Source organism: Phacochoerus africanus, chromosome 6, assembly GCF_016906955.1.
Source record: "Phacochoerus africanus isolate WHEZ1 chromosome 6, ROS_Pafr_v1, whole genome shotgun sequence".
Lineage (NCBI taxonomy): Eukaryota > Metazoa > Chordata > Mammalia > Artiodactyla > Suidae > Phacochoerus > Phacochoerus africanus.
The window spans coordinates 74,591,160-74,614,595 of NC_062549.1; the positions used below are offsets into that span (position 1 = coordinate 74,591,160).

Genomic DNA, 23,436 nt, shown 5'->3' on the forward strand with positions numbered 1-23,436 from the left:
GGCAGCCTCTAGAAGTTGAAAAAGATAAGGAACAGATGGAGTTCCCATTGTGGCTCAGTGGTTAATGAATCCAACTAGGAACCATGAGGTAGGGGGTTCAATCCCTGGCCTTGCTCAGTGGGTTAAGGATCCGGTGTTGCTGTGAGCTATGGTGTAGGTTGCAGATGTGGCTCGGTTCCCGCACTGCTGTGGTTCTGGTATAGGCCTGCATCTTACAGCTCCGATTCAACCCCTAGCCTAGGAACCTCCATATGCCCTGGGAGTGGCCCAAGAAATGGCAAAAAAGACAAAAAAAAAAAGGATCAGATTCTTGCCCCGGGACTCCAAAAGGAGCCAGATCTCTCAAAATCTTGTTCTGCAGACCTTGGTGTATCCATCACCTCTGTCTGCAGAAACTGGAGACCTACTGCCTAGTGAGTAAAGGGAGAGCAAGTGAAAATCTCTGTACTGGACAGTAAACCCACCAGCTCCCTTTTTCCATCCGCCCGTCGGCTTCAAGAACACTCACAGTCAGACTTGTCACCATCCCCTGCCTTCCTGCAGGCAGTAGATTGAAAGATTCCTTGAGTTCCCTAGTAGTTAAGGGTTCAGTGTTGTCACTGCTGTGGCTTGGTTCAAGACCTGGCTCAGGAACTTCCACATGCCACAGGTGTGAAAATAAATTAAAAAAAATGTGTATTTAAAAAGTATAACAAAAACATAAATTCCTAGAAGGTTTAGAAGGTAAAGTCAATGATATGTTCCAGAAAGGGCAACTAGTATTTCAAAAAGATGGTAAAAGAGAAATAATAAGATCAAGGATTGATCCAAGGAGTCTAGCATCCAAATACTATGAGTTCCAGAAAGAAAAAACAAAGATGAGGAAATCAGACAGTAAACCCAAGAACAGCACCAGAACTGGAGAACAAATGTCTCTAGGATAATAGGACCACTGAGAACTTAAAACAATTCACCTTCAGAAGGACTCACACCACAGCACATCACTGTAAAATTTCACACCTCAAAGAGAAGATCCCAGAAGTTCCCAGGTAGAAGAAACAGGTCACATACCTATGGCTGAAAAATCTGAATAGGTTTGAACTTCTCACCAGAAATGCCTGAAGCTGGAAAACAATGGAGTGATGCCTTCAAAATTATGAAGGAAATTGATGTCTAACCCAGACGTCTATGTGGGGCCAAGCACTATCATTGCAGCGTGATAGAGTGAAGACACTTTTATATCAACAAGGCATCAAGTTCTCTGTCAGGCTCCCTTTGTCAGGAAGTAAATGACAAAGTTAATGTGTATTTGCCGCACTTAAGAATACTCCAAAAAAAGGAAAAGGGGAATAAGAAGGTGCCTGCGGCACAGAGGCATCAGCACAGGAGAGAGGCGGCCGGAGTCGAGGGATGACGTTGAAGGGAGATGCTGGATGGCGGCCATGCGGGTCCCATGTGAAACTGGGTGACAGAAGGTTCTCGGATCGATGTCTCCATGAAAAGTAATAAATTTGAACACAGAGAGTCCTGCTTCTGGCAGTGGAGAGGTGAATTAATGATAAGAAATTAGAGTACAGAGCAGCAAAAAAAAAAAAAAAAAAAGAGGAAAACTGACCAAGAAACAATCATATAATTCCATACAACTCATCATTGAATTATATATATATATATACATATATATATATATTTTTTTTTTTTCTTTTAACCACCACACATGTGGCATATGGAAGATCCTAGGTCAGGAATCCAGAGCTGCAGCCTACACCACATCCACAGCAACGCAGGATCTGAGCCATATCTGCTACCTATGCCACAGTTTGTGGCAACGCTGGATCCTTAACCCACTGAATGGGACCAGGAATAGAACCCACATCCTCACAGACACGGTCAGGTTCTTATCCCGCTGAGCCACAATGGGAATTTCCATGTAGATAGAGTTAAGATCAAAATACGACTGGTTTAGGCCCAAACCATGATCATAAGTGAGCAAGAAAGCTAATGTAGTTATTTTCCAGAACATGCTACCTTCTTTAGGACTTTCAGTGGTCTGATACAAAAACAAGACCCACAAATATGAATATACACTAACAATTACCACGTGGGGTGTGACAACCCCAAGGTGTCACTGCACACTAACGTCCCTTAGTGTTCCATGCTACGCCGAAAGTGCAGTGCTCTTTCTTAAAAGGGTGCCTCTCAGGTCTTTTTCTGTTTATAATGTTACTTACGGGAAGGCGTAAAGATAATAAATCACATACCCTTTCATGCAATTTTCCGAACTGAGACTGTTGTCCCTGTCAGGCTCCTGAGAAGTGACCAGAACACTCATCATCAGCCTGGTTGTTATTTCCAAAGATTTAACTTCACCATAAAGACAAACACAGCCAAACCCTTGGGATCCCTCGCCCTATGCAATTACGCAACTTCCTCTTCCCTTCTGAGACCTCGGCCACAAGACGCCCCAGACTGCCCTCAAGGCCTCATGACTTCGGCTTTAGTCCGGACACATTTCCCTCCTCAGGGTTTTATGTCAACAAGGTTCTGAATAATGCTTTGTGGAGCAGTGAAACCACCACTCAAACCACTCCTCAGCTGACTTTCCGGGAACAAATGTTTTTATGTCCACTTTAGAGAACCTCACTTAAGAGAGTGTATAGTCCTAAACAAATTGAAAATGAGATGTTGTCAATTCAGTCACTTCTTAAATGTACAGGGGGTGCTCCCAATTTAAAACGAAAGCTGAAACAAGTCCGTTTGCAAAGCTTAGACATCTGTGAAAGGTGAATAATCATTTTTTTATTGTATGCATAAGTATTATTTAGGAAATATTACTTTTTCAGTTCGGATCGAGTGTAGCTGGTTATTTGACAGAACATTCCCGTGTGAGTGGTAATAGTCTCTGGAGCTAAATTACCATTTCCCCAGCTACTTATAATTTTTACAAAGCCTTTTCTCTTTCTTTTCTTTTTAGGGCTGCACTTGCAGCATATGGAGGTTTCCCAGGCGAGGGGTTCAATTGGAGCTGCACGTGCCAGCCTACACCACAGCCACAGCAATGCAGGATCCTTAACCCACCGAGTAGGGCCAGGGATCAAATCTGCATCCTCAGGGACACTATGTCGGGTTCTTAATCCGTTGAGCCACAATGGGAACTCCTACAAAATCATTTTTTAAAGTGCTTTTATCAGAGATTATTTTGCCATAGTGAAGTTGGTATCTATATTAAAGATTCCATACAGTCATGAGCTATGTCTTTGACATTTGATAAAAATATCATTGGTGGACATATAACTTGCAAATGTAAGTTAAATTAACTTACAGGATGGCACTTGGCTCTTCTTTCAAGTCTGTATGTTGAATCTTGTTTTCCTAAAAAGATAAAACAAATTTTACCATGTTTAGAAATTCTTTCCTGCCTCAACATAGAAATATTTTGTGGGGCTACTGAAAAGTTTTAAAGCAAAGATAAAATAATGTGAGTTTTACAAAAAAGAATTTTATCAAAAAGGAGTTTCAATTGGGTCATTTGTTTCAAGGTTGTATTTTCTACCTTCTTGGACTGGCCACGATGAATAAAAATTGCAAGGAGATAAATGTAAACATATCCTACCCCCCTTTGTACAAGATTCCTACAGTAGAAAAGTATAAAAAGTTATCAATACATAAACATTTACTATGGTAGCTTTGAAATAGCCATGCTGGTAAAAGGATGCGGTTTTTCTGGTACATCGATGTTCAGAACTATTATAGGAACACTGTAATATTTTGTGACCACTTATATTCAGTTTAATTTTTAATCATCTCTGGAACATTTAAGAGCATCTGGGTTCCATTAAGAATGTACAACCAGGAGCTCCCTTGTGGCTCAGTGGGTTAAGGACCTGGCAGTGTCACTGCAGTAGCTCAGGTCTGATCCCCAGCACCAGGAACATCCTCATGCTGTGGGTGTGACCCCCCCCCCTCGCCAACTAAACCCATAGTCATTGAAATATCTGAATACATCTATCCCAGTTCCTCAGGAGACGTGCCACCCTGCCTTCAGGCTGCCCTCAGGCTGCCCTCTGTCCCGCCCTTTCCTGGCTGCTGTTTCTCCCCCACAACAGGCGAGGGTTCTTTCCATGCAGCAAAAAAAAAAATTGTATTTGCTTTTCACTGTGGAATTCTATTTGGCTTTCCTCCCCACGCTGTGAACACACACCCTTAGAAAGGATGCCAAATCTTGGTTCCAAGTTACACGCGGCCCCAAGAGTTCCAGATGTGCAGAATCAACCATTTTAGTTGTGCTTACATCTAAAAATACAGCCAGGAAAGTGTGTAACTCCTGCGCTGTAGCCTATGGAACATTGCTATAGCTTCTTCCATTCATGTCCTTTCCTGCGTGTGGCTAACAGGACACCTGTATGAACTTGACTTTGGACCTCACCTCTACCCTATAGCTCTTGTTACAGTCCTGACCATAAAGCTTTAAAAGTAATCAGAAGTAGTCTTTGCTTTTCCTTCCCTGTGGTTTCTTCAGTATTAATCAGAACTTCATCTTACAGAAACTTCCTGAGGGCTGGGGTTATGCTTTAAACGGTCTTTGAGGCCCGGCACAATGCCTAAGGAACAAAAAACTTTTCTGGAATCCTAGAATTACCGTATTTTCCTGTTTCTAGGAGCCACACTGTTTTCCACACTTCAACAACTTGGAACTTAAGATTTTTGTAATCATCAGTATCAACAGAATAATCCAGCTGCCGGGAGAGCAGGAGCTCGAGACAGTTTTCTTTCCTGCTCAGTGGTTCCTTCAGGGTCACTGGAACCCGGAGAACACCGGGCTGCCTTATCCACATGCACAACACTCCAACTGTTTCATTTTGTTGTTGTTGTTGCTTTTTAGGGCTGCACCCGCAGCATATGGAGGTTCCCAGGTTAGGGGTCCAATCGGAGCTACAGCTGCTGGCCTACATCACAGCAACACCAGATCCGAGCCGTGTCTTTGACCTACACTACAGCTCACGGCAACGCTGGATCCTTAACCCACTGAGCAGGGCCAGGGATCAAACCCGTATCCTCATGGATGCTAGTCAGCTTCGTTTCTGCTGCACCACAACGGAACTCCCAAACCGTTAAATTTTTAACTTAAGTCTGGATTCCTTGTTGTCACCAAAAAGCCCTTCAAAAGAGAGGACACAATGAAGGGACTCAAAACCACTAGGTGAGAAGCAGAGTCCCTGTGCAGTTAAACGCAATAAAACCAAGCCAGAAAGTGTCGGTATTCCGTGATCTCTCCCTGTGCGTGTTTTGAGAGGTCTGATTTCCTGAGGGTTTGCCTCTGCTCCAAAGAGTGACCCAAGGTGACATCCAGAAAGGAGGTGGACCAAACAAGCAGGAGAAGCTCTGAGGTGTGAGACTGGGGCTGGACACAGAAAATTGGGAGACTGGGGTACACGGCTGATATTTGAAGCCAAATGCCTGGACAAGGAGCCTCAGAAGAGCACAAGGGTGATGAGACTTGTACGCCCATGGGAAGGTGCAGAGATGGACTCTCCGACCAGGACTCTGGGAGGTGAGCAGCCCTCTGCACGTGGCCACTCACAGAAAATGGGAAGAACTCCACGTGCTTCGTACAAGGAAATCTCCTGTTTGAAGTATAGGGCTGTTTGTGGAACTCTTGAAAGGAACAAGAGTTACCCTTTAAAATCTTAAATCTCAAATGCCAAGGCAGGACGTATGGTCCCCACCACAGAGTGGGAGGCACCAGAAATGGCCTATCTCTTGTTTCATCAAGTTAGAACTGGCCCCATGTGGCCTTACAGCTCATTCTTTCTGGTTTCCCCAGTAGAGCTGCAAGAAGCTTCTCATCGTTGTCTCGTCACTTCTCTGTACACTCAAGCACATGCCCTCAGCTCTGTTTCCCCAGGAACCTCCTTCCCCACCCCTGTCTGAGTAACACAAGCCTTCCTGGACCCCAGAGCTGTTTTCCGGAGCTCCATCGCCATCGCCCTGGTCCTTACCCTCTGCTCTCCTGCATCCCTGACTCCTGCATCCTCCTCTTCTTGCTCCATTTTGGAGGACAGCATCCTCTAGTAGCTGCCCGAGAAAAGGAACATGAAAGGTCAAATGTGTAAGGCTTTGCATTTTTCAAGACACCAGAAAAGCATGGAAAGAAGCAGGCTGCAAAGTCAACCTGGACTGAAGACTTGGTGTTAAGATGTGAAAGAGGAGTATTTGGGGTTAGAGTTTACTCTGATGCTATTCTTACTATTGCCTTTAAACCATCAGTTCTTTATATGGGATCATATATGCATTCACTTAGAGCTTTTCATTCCACAAAACACATCCACTGAAAACAACAGGGCATGTAGGCTAAAAGACATCAGGTTGGGGCAGATCACACCACCCAACTTTGTAGCAGGAGCACCAACAAAAACAGTGAACCTTTATTTAAAAAAAAAAAAAAAAAGCCTCCGTCAATCTCCACTAGAGTCTTTGAACTTGGGGGCTCGCATCTTCTTTGAGATACAGAGGCGTCTGTTTCTAAGAGACCAGATTTATCAAAATTAGAAATAGAATGAGGGGAGGTGTCATCTCTTTTAAACACAAAGGACAATACTTTTGCAACTTTCTGCTCTGTCTCCACGGGCGTACCAGACAGTTTAATGTTGGGAAATGCACAGCAGTTTTGACACCACTAACCCAGCCCTCACTTTCACTAAAAAGAAGGTACCTCTGCAGGATTTCTTTCTTAAGATGTCTGTATATTGCCACAGTCCACTTTTTAATTGTGCAGAGAGTCTGCTCGTGATCTCCTGGAAATCATTTGCTGGCCAGCACTCTTACACCAATATCGTCCCCCACCTGTCAATTGCGTATGGGACGATCCCATTGCTGAAACACAGGTGACAGCAGAACAAACTATATATACATTTTGTTCATTGAAAGCCTTTAGGGGACACACCATCCCTAGAATCCTAACACTGCCTTGGTTTGCTTTTTTCGTCCCATTACCTCAGTCCTTTCGCCACATTTTTTTGCTCAACAAGTAAGAAAAGAAAGTATGCTTGATTTAGTATTGGGTTCAGCTGCCTACAGAAACCTAAAGTAGCTTAAACAAGACAGACATTAACCATTCTCACATAAAAGAAATTGAGAAGATCGCTCACCTTGTGGTGCACAATGCCTGCTCTGCTCCGGCCATCACACCCACATCCCGATAGAAGAGGAAGAGCAGATGGGCCAAAAGGCGCGGGCCCCCTCCCTCCTTTCATGAAGGGGTGAGGACAGAGGAATTTCCCCCTCTACCCCTCTCCTGTTCTTGTGCCTGGACTAATAATAAAATTGGCACAAGACCAATTAACAGGAGAAAAAGAAGTACATTTTAATTGTGCAAAGGTCTTTAGAAATGGGACCTAAGAAGGGGCCAAAGCAGGCAGCTTTTGGATGTTTTAGACCAAGAAACAGTACATTAGTGAGGAAGCCACAGGACAAAGAGACCCAAGACTTGGTTGCCCAATTAGTGAAGAATGGAAACAGAGTTCGGGCTTGGGGGGAGTCAAAGTAGTAACAAGGTTTGTTTGTACAGCTTCTTGGCCCCAAATTACCAATCCTGGGTGATAAGGGTGTCCTACTTCCAGATGGGGCAGTGGGGGGGGGGGGGAGCAGACGGGAGGGTCAGAATGTTTCTCTTGTGTTGGTCATTCCTTAAGTAACTTCAAAATAATCAATATGCCACATTGAGGGGGCACATTTGGGAGGCAACAGAAGCCTTCTGAGAGGTTTCAGAGACCACTGAAATTACATCCCACTGGCCACATATAGTTGCAGAGGGTTCTAAGCAGTAGCATCTTGTAGCCTTGGGATTCTGTCATTAAAGAAGAAGGGAGAATGGGTATTGGGAGGCAATTTGCGTTCTTTGCCTCAGTGTTATTTCAAAATATTAAATACATATTGAGCATTTTTCATATCCCAGAAAATGTCAAAGATAAGTAAAACCTGATTTCTATCAGTAGAGAGAGTGACAATATCATGTGCAGAGTTTAGTCATAAAAATTCAGGATAGGTCACAGAACAAGGGTTCAAGCCCAGTCATGGGTGTAACCCCTGAGTCACATTGGTTTAACTCACTTTATATAAGAGAGACTGCCACGTGCTCCACAGTCACTGCCAGGGACAGAGCCTTCTCACACAGGGAGGAGGAAGAGGACCCAGTTGGGTTAAAGCGCCCAGAGACTTCTGGCAGGAAAGGCGGCTGTGCTCCACGGCCTTCAGATTTGAAGTCACAGCGACCTTCCGGAATCTACACGACAGCTCAGCTAAAACTTCAGCGCTAGGTACGGAAAGTGGGGTGCCCCAAATAGAGTTACTGCAAGGCTTGGAGGGGACCAGCTCTGACACAGAGTCAGAGAAGTGAAGGGGGCGCCGGGGTCGAGGCCAGGAGGCACCTGCACGTCTGAAAGAATATCCAGATGCGGGGGTCGGGGACGGCTTGGTGAGGATGCGACCCTAGAGGTTTCCTTCCCCCCACAGGCCACGTCGGAGCCGAGAAGTCAGCCCAAGACCACGCCGTCCGCCCAGCTCGCAGGTAGGGCTCCCTCGGGGCAGAGGGCCTGTCCCTTGCTTCCCTTCCGCACATTTCTCAACAATCCATCACCCTTCACTAGCCCCAAACCCCTTCTGGGCCACGCTGCCTTTCCTGCAGCCATTAAAGGGCTAAGAGCATCGTTCCATGTCCCACCTAAGAGGCGGCCGGCACTGTCCATTCTCTGAGTCCGAGGCAGGGAACGAGGACACAGGTGGTCCTGAAGAGCTTTGGCCTCTTCGGCTGGGACCGCCCAGCACGTCCAGGAGAGACAAGGGGAGAGTAGGAAACCCGCACCCAAAGGGCTCTATTGCTGAGAAAGGGGCTGCCTGCCTCTGCTTCCTGCTGCCCCTGTAGCAAAATGTGACAATCGTAGTGCCTTCGGGCAGCACACAAGTGTTAGCGCTGTGCAGGTCAGAAGTCGGAGATGGGTTTTGTGGGCTATTCAAGGTGTCGCGTCCCTTCTGCAGACTCTAGGGGAGAACGCACCTTCTTCCCTCTCTGAAAGGAGGGCCTGTGCACCTTGGCAAATGGGCCTTTTCCCCACTTTCAAAGTGCATCACCCAGGAGGAGTTCCTGGTTTGGCTCGGCAGGTTAAGAACCTGACTAATATCCATGAAGATGCGGGTTTGATCCCTGGCCTTGGCTCAGTGGGTTAAGGATCCAGTGTTGCTGTGAGCTGTGGTTTAGGTTGCAGATGTGGCTCAGATCCGATCCTGCGTTGCTGTGGCTGTGGTGTAGCTCCAATTCAACCCCTAGCCTGGGAACTTCCATATGCCACAGGTGCAGCCCTAAAAAGATAAAAAACAATAACAAAAAAGTGCATCACTCTGGAGTTCCTACTGTGGCTTAGCAGGTTAAGAGCCTGACCTAGTATTCATGAGGATGTGGGTTCGACCCCTGGCCTTGCTCAGTGGGTTAATGATCCGATGTGGCTGTGGCTGTGGCTGTGGTGCAGGCCAGCAGCTGCAGCTCCAATTTGACCCGTAGCTTGAGAAATTCTATATGCTGCAGGTGTGGCCCTAAGACGAGAAAAACAAAATCAAAGTGCATCACCCCAAACTCTGCTTCTGTGCCACCTCTATGTTCCTCCCTGGCCCCTTCTAAGGCCCTGTGATGACAGGTGGGCCTCCCAGCTCAGTGTCACTAATTATACCTGCAAATCCCTGTGGCCGTGTAAGCTAACACAGTCTTGGTTTCTGAGGATTAGAATGTGGATATCTTGGAGGGTTACTAGTCTGTCTCCTACACATCACCCTGGTGCCCATGGCCACGACAAAAACAGGAGATGTTTAGCTTCTGCCTTGGACGCGACTGTTCAAGGCCAGATCTGATGCAGCGAGCAGGCCCCCTGCTACAGGGAGCATGCCAAGCAGGTCCCTGTGGGACAGGCTCCTCCCCTGGACACCCAGAAGCACCTGGGCAATGCGCATAGGTGTGGGGGGTGGGCTTTATGTCCTACCACGAAGAAGCACGGAAGGAAATTTTAGCCCCATAGATGGATAGGAGAGCTGATTTGCAGGCAAGAACCTTTCACAGGAACTCCAAGCCCAACTAAGTAAATATAAGAGAGCATTATCCATATTGAAAGGTTAATTTCTAGTAGCACATATATGTCTGCACACACACACTCACACACACGTATATATGCATTAGCTCTTAAAAAGTAACCAAACATCTGAAAGTGCAGGTTGCTTCTAGATGTAGGAATTGGGGTACAGAACTATTAGGACATAATCCTGGAGATCTGCTTCTGTGTATATATTCTCCTTATATATCATTTCAACAATATACATATTATGGCAACTATACATGCTTTTGAACAGACACATGTGTGTATACATCTCTATCTCCTATGCCACAAGAGAGAAGGAAAATTAAACATAAAGGGAAAACCCCGGAGTTCCTGTCGTGGATCAGTATTAACAACCCTGACTAGGATCCATGAGGATGTGGGTTCAATCAATGGCCTCGCTCAGTGGGTTAAGGATCCGGCATTGCCGTGAGCTGTGGAGTAGTTTGCAGACATGGTTCAGATCCTGCATTGCTGTGGCTATGGTGTAGGCTGGCAGCTGTAGCTCCGATTCCACCCCTAACCTGGGAACCTCCATATGCAATGGGTGCGGCCCTAAAAAGATAAAAACAAACAAAAACAAAAACAACCCCATAAATCCTCAAGCCAACAAAGGTAGGAAGGGGACAGGAATTAAGAGAAAGTGGTAATTGGCAAACAAAAAGTAGGATGGTAGATAGGAGAAACCAAAATAAAGGTGAAAAGGATAATTTCATTCTATTCAAAGACAGAAGCTTTCCTACTGCAACAGAAACATATTTCAGGTCTTTGGTATTTAAAAACCATACATTAAAAATTTAAAAATTTCAAGAAAGGAAGAGAGATATTAACTTCTTTATGTTAGTGCTTGCCTTGAATAATACAAAACTAATTAGCCTATATGGCAAAAAGCTTTACTAATGAGACAGTCATTCCTTAATCATGAACCTATGCAGTTGTCCCTTGGTACCCACTGGGGACTGGCTGCAGGACCCTCATGGACACCAAATCTGTGACTGCTCAAGTCTCTTATATGAAATGGCATTTGCATATTACTTACACAATCCTTGCATATACTTTAAATCATCTCTAGATTACCCATAATGCCTAATATAAATGCTGCATAAATACTTGTAAACACACTTGTAAATGCTGTAACAGTGAGTACATTCAAGTTTTTCTTTTTGGAACTTTCTGGAACAGGCTGGTTGATTCTACAGTTGCAAAACCCATGGATACTGTGGGCTGACTGGATATATCTATCAACACAGCTTCAAATACAGAGTGAGCAAAACCTGACAGAATGATGAGGAGAAATTGATAAACCCTCAACCATAGTAGGAAAGTACATTAGAACTCAGAAATCAAACTAAGAATAGTAAGGGTATAAAAAAAAACTTTAGTATAATGAATAATTCTTATTCATAAAGGAATATAGAACCTACTCTTAACATATACCAATATAGTAGTTTATTGTAAAATCCACATGGAATACTCAGCAAAAATTGATAAAGTGGGCCATACCAAACATTTTCAAATAGAGCTCCAAAAGTGGAATTCACTTAAGATCACATTCTCTGACCACAGTGCAGAAGATGTGGAAATTTATAACAAAATGATAAAAAATCAAAACAAAATGCACCTTCTCCCTTTAGAAATTTACAACCATCCTTTTAAAATACAGCAGATCCTTGAACAATGTGTGGATTAGTGGCCCTGGTCCCCCCACCCAGTCAAAAATCTGCATATAACTTTTGCCTCCCCCCAAACTTGACTACTAAGGGCCAACTGTTGACCAGAAGCCTTACCCATAACAGTAGATTAACACCCATCATGTATGTGATACATATTTTATATTGTATTCTTATAATAAACTAGAGACAAGACAGGGTTAAGAAAAATCATAAGGAAAAGAAAATACAGTCTCCATATGGTACTGTAAATCAAAGCTGATGTTTTTTGTTTACAAACTGAATTGTCAGGACCTACATTAACCTCGTCTGATACAAAAGAATATTGCAGGATACAAAACACTGTGTTACATGTATTACCAACACCAGACATTGGAGCGGAAAAGAGGACGTGAAAAAGAAATGCACATTTACTTACAGGCGTATCGATTCAGGAGCACTGACAATGAAGCAGGAGCAGCACGACTGCTTTGCAGTAGCCCAGCCTATACACTAATGAATGAATCATTATAAAAATGTTACGGCACGGAGTATTACAGTCCTATTCCTAACACAGTATTGGGCATGTTGTTACACTTAAAACACTTGTGATGATGGGCTGACATGCAGTTCTTCCAATGATGTGAGAGGCATACTTACAGTAAGATCATTCTTTGAAAGCAAATAGTAAGAAACAAATTTTATAGTAACTATCACTCACCTTATGCATATGAAGGGATAGGCTGTCCATTTCAATACAAATCTTGCACATGATGTTCTACCTGCATATTTTTGCATATGTATTGAAAAGAACCTGGGTATCAGTGAACCCTAATGTAGTCAAACTCTGTTGTTCAAGTATAACTTTTGGGTAAAGAAAAAATAGAACAAGGGTTTCAAATTAATGTACTTAGGGCATTCTTTTTCTTTTTTTTTTTTTAAAAATGACTCAATGAATTTTATGAAATTTAAGGGTATTTTTCTATATCAAGTAAATATGAAAACAAAAACCATAAACAAAATTGCTGGACCTGATATTTATCATTCATTATTTGGATTAGAATCAAACTTTCCTTGTTTGCTTAGTCCTTACTAATTTTTGTTTACATAAACCAGGGAAACAGTTTGATAACAGTCTGCATAAACCAGAATTAGGAATTCACAACTTACTATGTGCCAAAGAGATTTAGGTAAAAATGGAAATGTGTCTTTGTCTAAATGAACTCTCTAGGAACTAAGCTACAAAATACCCACTTAATGGTCAATACTGAACATGCAGATGAAAGAGTGTGGTAACTATAACTTGAGATCTGGCAACCTTTTTTTTTTTTTTTTTTGTCTTTCTGCCTTTTCTAGGGCTGCTCCCATGGCATATGGAGGTTCCCAGGCTGGGGGGTCTAATTGGAGCTGTAGCCGTCAGCCTACGCCAGAGCCACAGCAACGCCAGATCCAAGCCGCATCTGTGACCTACACCAGAGCTCACGGCAATGCCGGATCCTTCACCCACTGAGCAAGGCCAGGGATTGAACCTGCAATCTCATGGTTCCTAGTCAGATTCATTAACCACTGAGCCACGACGGGAACTCCAAGTTGATCCTTTAATTTTATTTTCCATTATGTTTTCCCTGATCCTCTTGCTCTTGATAATAGCAACTACTCTTCAAGGCTAGGAGTCCATGTATAGCATTTAAAATAAGAAACTCTCCCCTCGAGTGATAGTGGCATGACTTATAGCCATCTGATCAGCCCTCATATTTATGGAAGACTGAATTGTACCAGTGTGCCCTTATTGAGTGGCCTCTGTGTGGAGAAGCAGCCAAGGGCTCTCTTAAAAATGCCCAGTGATATGTCTAGGAGGAATCCGTGGGAAGAGGCTGAGCTATAAGGCAGCAAACATACCTACAGAGAAGTGATCCAACTCTTTTTTGAAGTAATTGATAAGCAGAACCAATGTCTTGAAACAAACAATTATTGGTAATTGGTATCGACACGTTAAGACTTTAAGACAAGGTCTGAACAAGTGGTGTGTGAACAGAGTGAGAAAGCAGACCAGAATATATCCAGCAATTTTTTAGTATAAATATTTCACCAGCAAGATGAGCTATTCACCAAGTGTCCACTGATATGACTCCAGGTGATAGAATCTATAAAGAGACTCTTTTCAAATTTATATTTGTGCTATATGACAGGGATTCCGGGTGGGGACATTTCACGGCAGCCAATCATTAAGAATTCCGTGGACCAGAGAAACACACTAACTAGAATAAGAACACACAGAAAGGGCTAAGTTCTGACCTGGCTGTAGGAATGGATGCAGGGCTGGAGTGGGGCTGGCAGGGAGGTGGAAGAGAGGGCAGGGCAGGAAGGGGAGTGGAGAGGAGATTGGCAGTCTCTGCGCAGGGCTGTGGCTGTGCACAGCTCACCGTGCGGTGTGTTAGAGCCACCGAGACCTAGTCATCCTTATGGGTTAAGTTGTCTAACCTAACACCTAGGATCAATCAAGAGCTGTGGTGGACCAGGTATAGACAACCTGTGGAATGATAAAACGTGTTCAGGTAAACTCGGAACTAGCGTTTCATGATAAGTCACGGGATGCTCAATATGTAGGTCCCACAGGAAGCAGAACTGAAAAATGCTGGGTAAGTAATAAGAGATCAAAACCAGGCATCTGGTGCAGCAGAGGAGGAACATAGATGTTGCTGAAGCATTAGAGCTTGTTCCAAGTTCTAGGGTTTGGTATCGGAGTCTCTTGGTAGGTACAGATCTGAGATCTGCCCAAGTTTCCACATCCACAGAAATGTCAGTTCTCCATTCTCTTCTAACCAGAGGTCTTCGATTTTTATCTTGGGCAAGGTACTTCCCAGCTTCCCCTTCTCTGCGGCTATTCCTATAGGAGATGGTAGTGGCTCGGTTTGGGAACCCTGGCATCGTCACTGCAGTTTCTGAAAACTATCTGCCTTGCTCCAGACCTAGGGGACAGTGGGGGCCGCATCGTACCACTACTGCTTGGGCAGATCCTGGGCAGTTCTCACATTGATCCAAATCTCAATAAATGATGAGCTAATGAAAGCAATTCATCTTCTTGTGAATAGTGCTTTGAAGGCCACAGCCTGAGAGGCTATGGAAACTCCGAGATCATCTCTGTCAGTTTAAACCAACATAAAACAGTGTTATCGACTGCCATACAAAAAGTCAACACCATACAGAGAGGCCATAAAGTTAGTCATTAAACAAACTAAAAACAGGGCAACACATGGCCTAATGAGCAGCCAGTTTAGAATTCATAGACGGTGATCTCTGAGCAGGGGGGGTGAGCCCCCATGGGGGACAGCCCTGACTTTGTACGTCATTATTTCACCGTTTATGGTGCAGCTGAACCACATAACAGCCATCTTCTTTCACTGTGTCCTGGGTAATGGCCAGATACACAGAGTTCTCATGCCTTCAACACATCCATCAATTTCCAATCAATAAACGCTGAGAGGTAAACTAAAGCACGGACTCTTTAGAAATTGTGCCTCGCTAGATAAGGCTGCTTGGCAATTTGCCATGCCATGGTGCTTCCTTCATTTGGGGAAAACAGGTAGATCACGTACACGGTCACTTAGGACAGGAGGGTTGAGGGTTTCACACAATGTGAGGCCATGCCCTCCTCGAGGGGAGATTTCTATCAACTGGTGCAGCAAAGGAGGAACATAGATGTTGCTGAATAATGCTTCCATGGAAATTCGCTCTTGCTTACTGATTTGGCCCACATCTTTGAGGGAAATGGAAGAAGTCTGTCTTTCAGTGCTCCTCGGGGAACAAAACAAAACAAAACAAACACAACTAAAAAGTTACACAGCTAAACATCATCACTGCCAATTACCTTCAGATGCAACCACCAGGCTGTTCCACAGTGGTGGTCTGTGAAGATAGCTCTTCCGTTTGTGTCCTTCCTAAGACAAAAGGGGGGGGGTAGTTTCTTCACTGTACACAGCTCTTAAATGATGTTGGAGAAATCTAAATACAATATGGTTGAGATACCACAGCAGGGGATATTCAGTTACTCAATGATCGCCACTACTTCATCTGACACCTGTCTTTGGTCACTCAGAATCTCACTGCCTTATGAAGAAAAATTAACTTTGATGTCATAAAAGAAAAAGGGCATTTCTGCAATCTTTGAGTATGAATAATTTTAAACAGCATTAATATGAAAGTCAAGTGAAAACAGAGCCTTATAAACAGATTAGAAACCTAGAAAGATTGAAAACAAGCTAGGCCTCCAATTGATGAGAACAGGCAAAGTGTATCAAATAGTCCCAAAGAAAGGAATGAATAAATATAAAAGTAGAAATGAAACAGGAAATGATAAACATAGATTTGACCAGTATCATCAAAAGTTATTTGAAAAACTCAAATAGATGAAGCTGACCAAAGAAGAGAGAAGATACATATAAACGACAGTGGAAACAAGATAAAAGTACAGGTACGGATTTTTTTTTTATGTTATAAAAAAGCCAGCATGTACATGTCTATCAACACACATGGAAATTTAGATTAAATGATTACCAGAGAGAAGCCATGAGCTGAAGAATTGCCACCACAGGCGGGTCAGCGGTCCAAGTGCTTCAGGAAGGTGGACAGTGGTCAGCAATGGACACTTCACAAGGAAACCCTGACAGCTTAGGATTGGGGACAAAATCCTCTGTGCACAGAGCTGGTAATAAGGAGAATGGAGAGGAAGGAGGAGGATAACGAAAGACGACAGAGGATGAGAAGGACAGAGAGACGGGAGCAGGGAGGGCAAAGACAACCTACAGCATAATTACAATCTTAGAGGAAAATTGAACAATGATTACTCTGAGAAATGTATTCAACAGGCTTATAGGATAAGTTTATTAGGGATGATGGTTTAACATAACTTTTTTTTTTCTGAACAGTTTGCCAGCAAATCTCACAGTTTCTCTTGTCTTAGTTATAGATAGATTTCCCAAGTCTGATTTGTGTGTGTGCAACTGAAGCCTCTCCCCTCCACCAGGTAACACCTGACTTAGGATCAGAAACCTGCAGGAAGGTGGTCTCCTATTTGTCTCCTCAGTGACAGCTCCTCTGGCTGCTTCCTACACGTCACCCTCCTCTCACCCCCTTCTCCCACTGCCGCCCGCCCACCAGGCAGTGAGAGCTCTGCCTGAAGCTTGTAAACTCTTGGGCGGTTGCCAGCTGGCCTCCCTCATCCATTTCGCCCTTCCTCTGACCGGCTGCTTGGTAGAGTCTTAGGGCTCAGCAGGCGGGGGGATCTCCCATCAGCAAGCCCTTATTTGTAACTCACTCTGAGCTCCTGCTCTCTTGAAACTTCATCCCACATGCCTGCGACCTTCCTATCAGAGCATCCCCCCTGCCCCCAGGTCATCCATTTGGGCAAGTCGTCTTCAAGATGACTCAGCTGGACACATTCTCTGCCCAATTCTGGAGGCTGGGCTGCTTTCCCTTCTGTCGCCCCCGTGGCTCCAGCAAATCTCTCAGCTGGGTGGTCCAAATGCCAGGGGCGCATGACAGGCTCCTGGAGGAGAGCTGTGGAACCCCCTCATTTGGTCTGATAAGGGAAGAAAACCCCTCAGGCTCCCATCATCTGGGGAGCACACAGCACAAGGACAATTTTCTCCAGAGAAACCTCACTCTTGACCTCTCATGAATTCCTCATCTCCACTAAAACCCCTAGAATGTCAGACAAAAGAAAATAAATTTTAAAAGGTATCCAACTAAGCAGCTTTTCCTTATTAGTCCTCTCTCTCAGGATACAGCCTTCTGGGAGTCCTGGCTTTATCTACCTTGGCTGCATGCTCCAGCTGGCACAAATCAGGGACATTCTAGTTCCCCTCACCATTCTGATTTTCTGCCCCAGTTGTATATTTAACCAGAGTCAGCTCATGGCCAGAAACACCCAAGCCTTCCTATTGAGCCTCAATTCCCAGTATAGACTCTCCCTTCTCTCACAATGAGTTATTTCCTGCTAACATAAAGGAATTTAAGTTTCATCGTAGATGGCTTCAACAAAAAGAAAAATGAGCCCCACTCAGAAATAAACAAAGCAGGCAACAGATCCAGACTCAGAGATGACCAAAATGTTGGAACTGACAGGGAATGTAAAACAACCCTGATTAAAATGTTAAAAGATCTAGTGGGCTAAGTGGACAGTAGGCACTAACACATGGGGAATTTCATTAGAAAGATGGAAACCATAAACCAGTCAAGTAGAAATTCTAGAAACAAACAAAGGTGAGTTCAGAAATGAAGAATTTCCTCAATTACCCTACTAGCAGCCTGGAAGCTACAAAAGAATCAGTGAATTTGAAAGTAAGTCAATAGGAGTTATAGAAACTGAGACACAAAGAGAAAACAGAATAATAAAGAACAGCTGTGGGCTAATACAGACTAACATACGTAAATGCAGTCCCAGAGGAGCATGTGGAAGGAGTAGAAGAGTATTTGAGGAGATGATAAGCCAAGAATCCCCCCCACCACTCGACCCCCTCCCCAAAAAAATCAATAAAACAACACAAGCCAGAGATTCAAGAAGGAAAAAACAAAAAACCCTAAAAAACATCATTGCCAAACTGCTGAGCACCAAAGTTAAAGGAAAAATCATGAAGACAATCAGGGTGGAAGCTCTTCACAGTCTGGCAAAACCACACAGAGCTCAGTATGAGTGGAGAAGTGGCTGTGACAGGCGGTCTGACCTACTGCTGGGGTTCCAGTCTTTGTCCACATGCTGTGAGAATGGAAAAGCTCATGCAGACTAGTTCTGTCATCTCTGGGTTTGGAGCTTCTCCAGGTCCTGGCACTTTGTCTTACCATCTAGTTTTGGAAATACCAGTGTTTTGGTTTACAGCAACAGAATGGCGGCTCCTCAAGCCTAGTTTTGGTGGCTCCAAAGTGTAGGGTGCAGGACGGGGCTTTGCTTCTAGGAGTTGAGTTTCTACAGTGTTTTCTAGGTTCTAGTTCATTGTTCCATCCGTGCGAGTTAAGGAAACCAGACAGAAGTAACCCTAACTACAGAGGAAATGTCTGTGTATATGGATGTCCACTAGAGGGCGGTATAAGCATTAACATTAAAAAAAAACCTGACAATCAGATTTCTAGCACAAACACACAACAGTGGAAAAAAAGTTAAGAACTCCAAAGTAACAAATTTAACTTTTCATATTACCTTCTGGTTTGTGCTATAGTTGGGGCATGTTTAATAGTTTTTTAAAAATGCACATTAATAGAAAAAGTAAGCAAATGTCAGACACAACGAGCCTCAAAATATAGGAAGCAAAACAGAATTTAGGCGAGAAGATAGGCAATTCAACAATAATAGAGGCTTCAATACCTAACTTTCACATTTCAAATAACCTTTTACCTTAAGAACCTAGAAAAAGAAGAGCAAGATAAACCCAAATCAAGCAGCAAGAAGGAAATAATAAAAATCAAAGCAAAAATAAAAGAAATTGAACATAGAAAAATAGATACAATTGACAAAACCAAAAGTTGGTTCTTTGAAAAGATCAACATTGATAAATCTTTAGCTAGATGACAAGAGAGAAGACTCAAATCACTAAAATGATGAATAAACAAGGAGACATTACTACCAACATCACAGAAATTCAAAAAAGAAAAATAAGAGAATGCCAAGAGCAACTGTATGCAAACAAATTAGATAAACCAAATGAAATGGGTTCATTCCAGAAAGATGCAAACTTTCTAAATTCGTGCAGAAAGAAATAAAATTTTGAGTAGACCTTAACACGAAAAATACTGAAGTCGAAATTAAAAAAATAAAATTCCTGGAATGAAAAACTCAGAACCAGATGGCTTCATTGGCAAGTTCTATCAAACACTTAAACAAGAATTAACACACAATTCTTCACAGATTCTCCCAAAATTAGAAGAGGAGGGATTACTTTCACATTCTACAGAACCGGTTTTATCTGATACCAAAATAAGATAAAGTTAACACAATAAAATTAACCACAGACTGGAGTTCCCATCATGGCTCAGTGGTTAACACATCTAGGAACCATGAGGTTGGGGGTTTGATCCCTGGCCTTGCTGACTGGGTTAAGGATCGGGCGTTGCCATGAGCTGTGGTGTAAGTTGCAGACACAACACAGCTCGGATCCCGAGTTGCTGTGACTCTGGCGTAGGCTGGTGGCTACAGCTCCGATTAGACCCCTAGCCTAGCCTGGGAACCTCCATATGCCACAGGTGCAGCCCTAGAGAAAAAAAAAAAAATTAACCACAGACCAATATTCTTTATGAATACAGGTGCAAAAATCTTCAACCAAATAAATATTTGCAAACTGAATACAGCAACATGTGAGAAGCATTATAAACCATTACCAAGTGTGATTTATCCCAGCAACACACAAGTGATTCAACATGTAAAAAATAAAATTAAAATAAAAATAAATCAATGAAATACATCATATTAATAAGGATAAAACCCCCATGATTATATAAATAGATGCAAACAAGATATTTAGTGAAAATCCAACATTTTTTCATTATAAAAACACAGAGAAAATAAAACCTAGAAATAGAAGGGCCCCTCCTCAAGACGACAAAGAGTATCTCTGAAAACTCCACAGCTAACATCATACTTTAATGGTGGAAGATGAAGCTTCTCCTCTAAGGTCAGAAACAAGGCAGGGCATCTGTGCCCTGGCCACTTCTATCAACACTGTACTGACGTTAGATCCAGGGCAGTCTGGCAAGAAAAGGAAATAAAAGACATACATATTTGAAAGGAAAACCCAATTTTCAGAAGACAGTATCTTTTTTATAGGGTGGCATATGGAGGTTCCCAGGCTAGGGGTAGAATTGGAGCTGTAGCCACTGGCCTATGCCGAAAGCTACAGCAATGCAGGATCCAAGCCGCATCTGCCATCTACACTATGGCTCACAGCAATGCCGGATCCCTTAATCCACTGAGCAAGGCCAGGGATCGAACCTTAGTTCTCATGGGTGCTAGTCAGATTCGTTTCCACTGAGCCACGATGGGAACTCCAAGAGGACATTATTCTTGCATGTTGAAAATTGTAAAGGATCTCGAACCTTAGTTCTCATGGGTGCTAGTCAGATTCATTTCCACTGAGCCACAATGGGAACTCCAAGAAGACATTATTCTTGCATGTTGAAAATTGTAAAGGATCTCCTGTTGTGGCTCAGAGGGTTAAGAACCCAACATAGTATCCATGAGGATGCAAGTTCCATCCCTGGACTAGCTCAGTGGGTTAAGGATCTAGCGCCGCTGCAAGCTATGGGATAGATGGCAGATACAGCTTGGATCCGGTTTGGCTATGGCTGTGGTATAGGCCTGCAAGCTCTGGCTCTGATTCAACCCCTAGCCTGGGAATTTCCATATGCAAAAAAGAAAGAAAAAAGAAAATCACAAAGTATCCACCAAAAAACCTTGGAGCTAATAAACAAGTTCAACAAAAGCAAAATCAGCACCCCCAACATCAGCTTGTTTCTATACACTAGCAATGAACAATCTGTAAATGAAATTGCAAAAACAATTCCTTGTAAATAGCATCAATAAGAATAAAATATCTTAGGAATACACCCACGGCATATGGAAATTCCTGGGCCAGGGACTGAATCCAAGCCACAGCTGTGGCAACGCCAGATCCTTCACCCCACCTGCCCTGAACCACACCTCTGCGGCGACGCAATTCTTAACACACAGCACCATGGTTCGAACATCCAGGAAGAAATTTAACAAAGAGAGTGCAAGATTTGTAAACTGAAAACTTGAAAACGTCATTGAAAGAGATTAAAGACCTAAATAAATGGAAAGACATTCCTGTTAATGGATCAGAAGACTTAGTGTTAAGAGGACATTACTCCCCAAATTGATCTACAGAGAGAATTCAATCCCTATCAAAACTCCAGCTTTTTTTGGGGGGGGGGCAGAAATTTACAGCTTCATTCTAAAATTCACATGCAAATGTAAGCGATCGAGAATATCCAGAACAATTTTGAAGAACAACAAATCAGGAGGACTCATATTTCCTGATTACAGAACTTGCTACAGGCCTATAATAATCAAGACTGTGATGCTGGCCTAAGGATGGACACATGGATTGATACAAAAAAAGGAGTCCAGAAATACATCCTTACCTGAACGTCAGTTGATTTTCAAAAACTGCACCAAGAGATTTCAATGGGAACATTCATGTCCACAAATGCTGCTGGACAACTGAATACTCCTGCACAACACAGTGAACAAGGACCCCCAACCTTCATACCATATACAAAACTTAACATAAAATGGACCCAAAGCCTACACATAAGAACTAAAACTGTAAAACTCTTAGGGGGAAAACAGGCGTTAAGTCTTCTCGACCTTGAATTAGGCAATGTTTCTTAGCTATGGCACTCAAAGTATAAGTAACCAATTAAAAAAATGGGTAAATTGGACTTCGACAAAATTAAAAGCCTTTGTGCACCCAAAGATACTATCAAGAAGGCGAAAGACAACCTGCAAAAGGGGAGGAAATGTTGGAAAATCCTGTGAGGATATGGCCTGCAGATTACGGAAAGAACTCGTAATTACACCCAAACAAAAAGACAACCACGGAGCTAAAAAATGAGCGGATTTAAACAGACATCCTCCACAGAAGATTTACAAACCGCCAACAATCACATAAAAAAAAAAATGCTCAACATGATGAGTCATTAGGGGAGTGAAAATCAAACGCATAATGAGATATTACCTCATATCCACTCTGACGGCCATAACTAAAAACAGAGACAATGGAAAACTGGAACCTTCTTACCTTGCTAGTTAGACTGTAAAAGAGTGCACCCACTTTGGAAAACGGTTTGTGCAAAAAAGTTAATGGTAGTGTTCCCGAACCAGGTTTGTTTGCCCAGCGCCCAGACAGCCAGAAGCCAAGACACCAAGACGCTAAGGTTGGCAGCGGCGGAAGGGGTTTGCTCAGGAGGCCGGGAAATCGCAAATCCACCTCCCAAAGGTGAGGGGCTTGGGCTATTTATGGACTAAAGCCAAGGCGTGGCTGGTGTAGGGGCGTGGGCAGCGTGGGCAGCGCGGGCAGAGGTGATTGGAGATGAAAGAAAGGCAAGTGAACCTTCCTCCTGCGCAGGTGCAATTAGCTGTGGAGGCGGGGTCTGAGGGTGGGGGTTTGAGTCCTCTGATGTCAAAGGTCCCGGATCAGACATTTGAGCAGGAGCAGGAGGAGGATCTGTGGCCCCAACTGGCTTGAGCTCAAGCTGGACACAGCTGAGTCCAAGTTCCCGGCCAACAACTCAGGAAAGCATCTTGTTGAGGCTACGTGGAGGGCAATTAAAGTAGCTTGATGAGTGAAGGCAGGTGGCAGCACATCATTTCTCGAGCAAGTTACAGGTTAATGGACCTAACTGCTCTAGGTTTCAGCAGAGCCCCGATATGACCCTAGGACCCGGGAAATCCACCCTTAGCTGTAGACTCAGGACTGAAAACATACATTGCCACGGAAACAGGAATGTGAATATTCACAGCAGCACGATGCATAACAACTAAAAAGTGGAAAAAAGTCCAGCCTTCCCTCCCTCTTCCCCGTGCCCATCCTCCCCTCCCGGTGTCTCCTTCCTCTCTCCCCCTGGGCTCTCTTACCCTCCAGGTGAGGTTGGGGGAACCCCTGGGT

General features: G+C 43.6%; 1 protein-coding gene and 1 long non-coding RNA gene across 2 annotated transcripts in view; one reads left to right on the top strand and one right to left on the bottom strand.

Annotated features, from left to right (window-relative positions):
- Window positions 1–3,298: 3,298 nt before the first annotated feature.
- Window positions 3,299–23,240, bottom strand: LOC125129306 (uncharacterized). The gene is made up of 3 exons (XR_007135447.1): window positions 22,570–23,240; window positions 5,976–6,051; window positions 3,299–3,348 (listed from the first exon to the last, which is right to left on the bottom strand). It is a non-coding gene; the product is annotated as an uncharacterized LOC125129306 (long non-coding RNA).
- LOC125129305 (cytochrome P450 7A1) overlaps window positions 8,115–23,436 on the top strand; it is a 29,788-nt gene continuing 14,466 nt past the window's right edge. The window contains exons 1-2 of the mRNA XM_047783884.1: window positions 8,115–8,291; window positions 8,488–8,542. The gene's annotated coding sequence lies outside the window, so the exon portion shown is untranslated. The remainder of the gene's footprint in view (window positions 8,292–8,487; window positions 8,543–23,436) is intronic.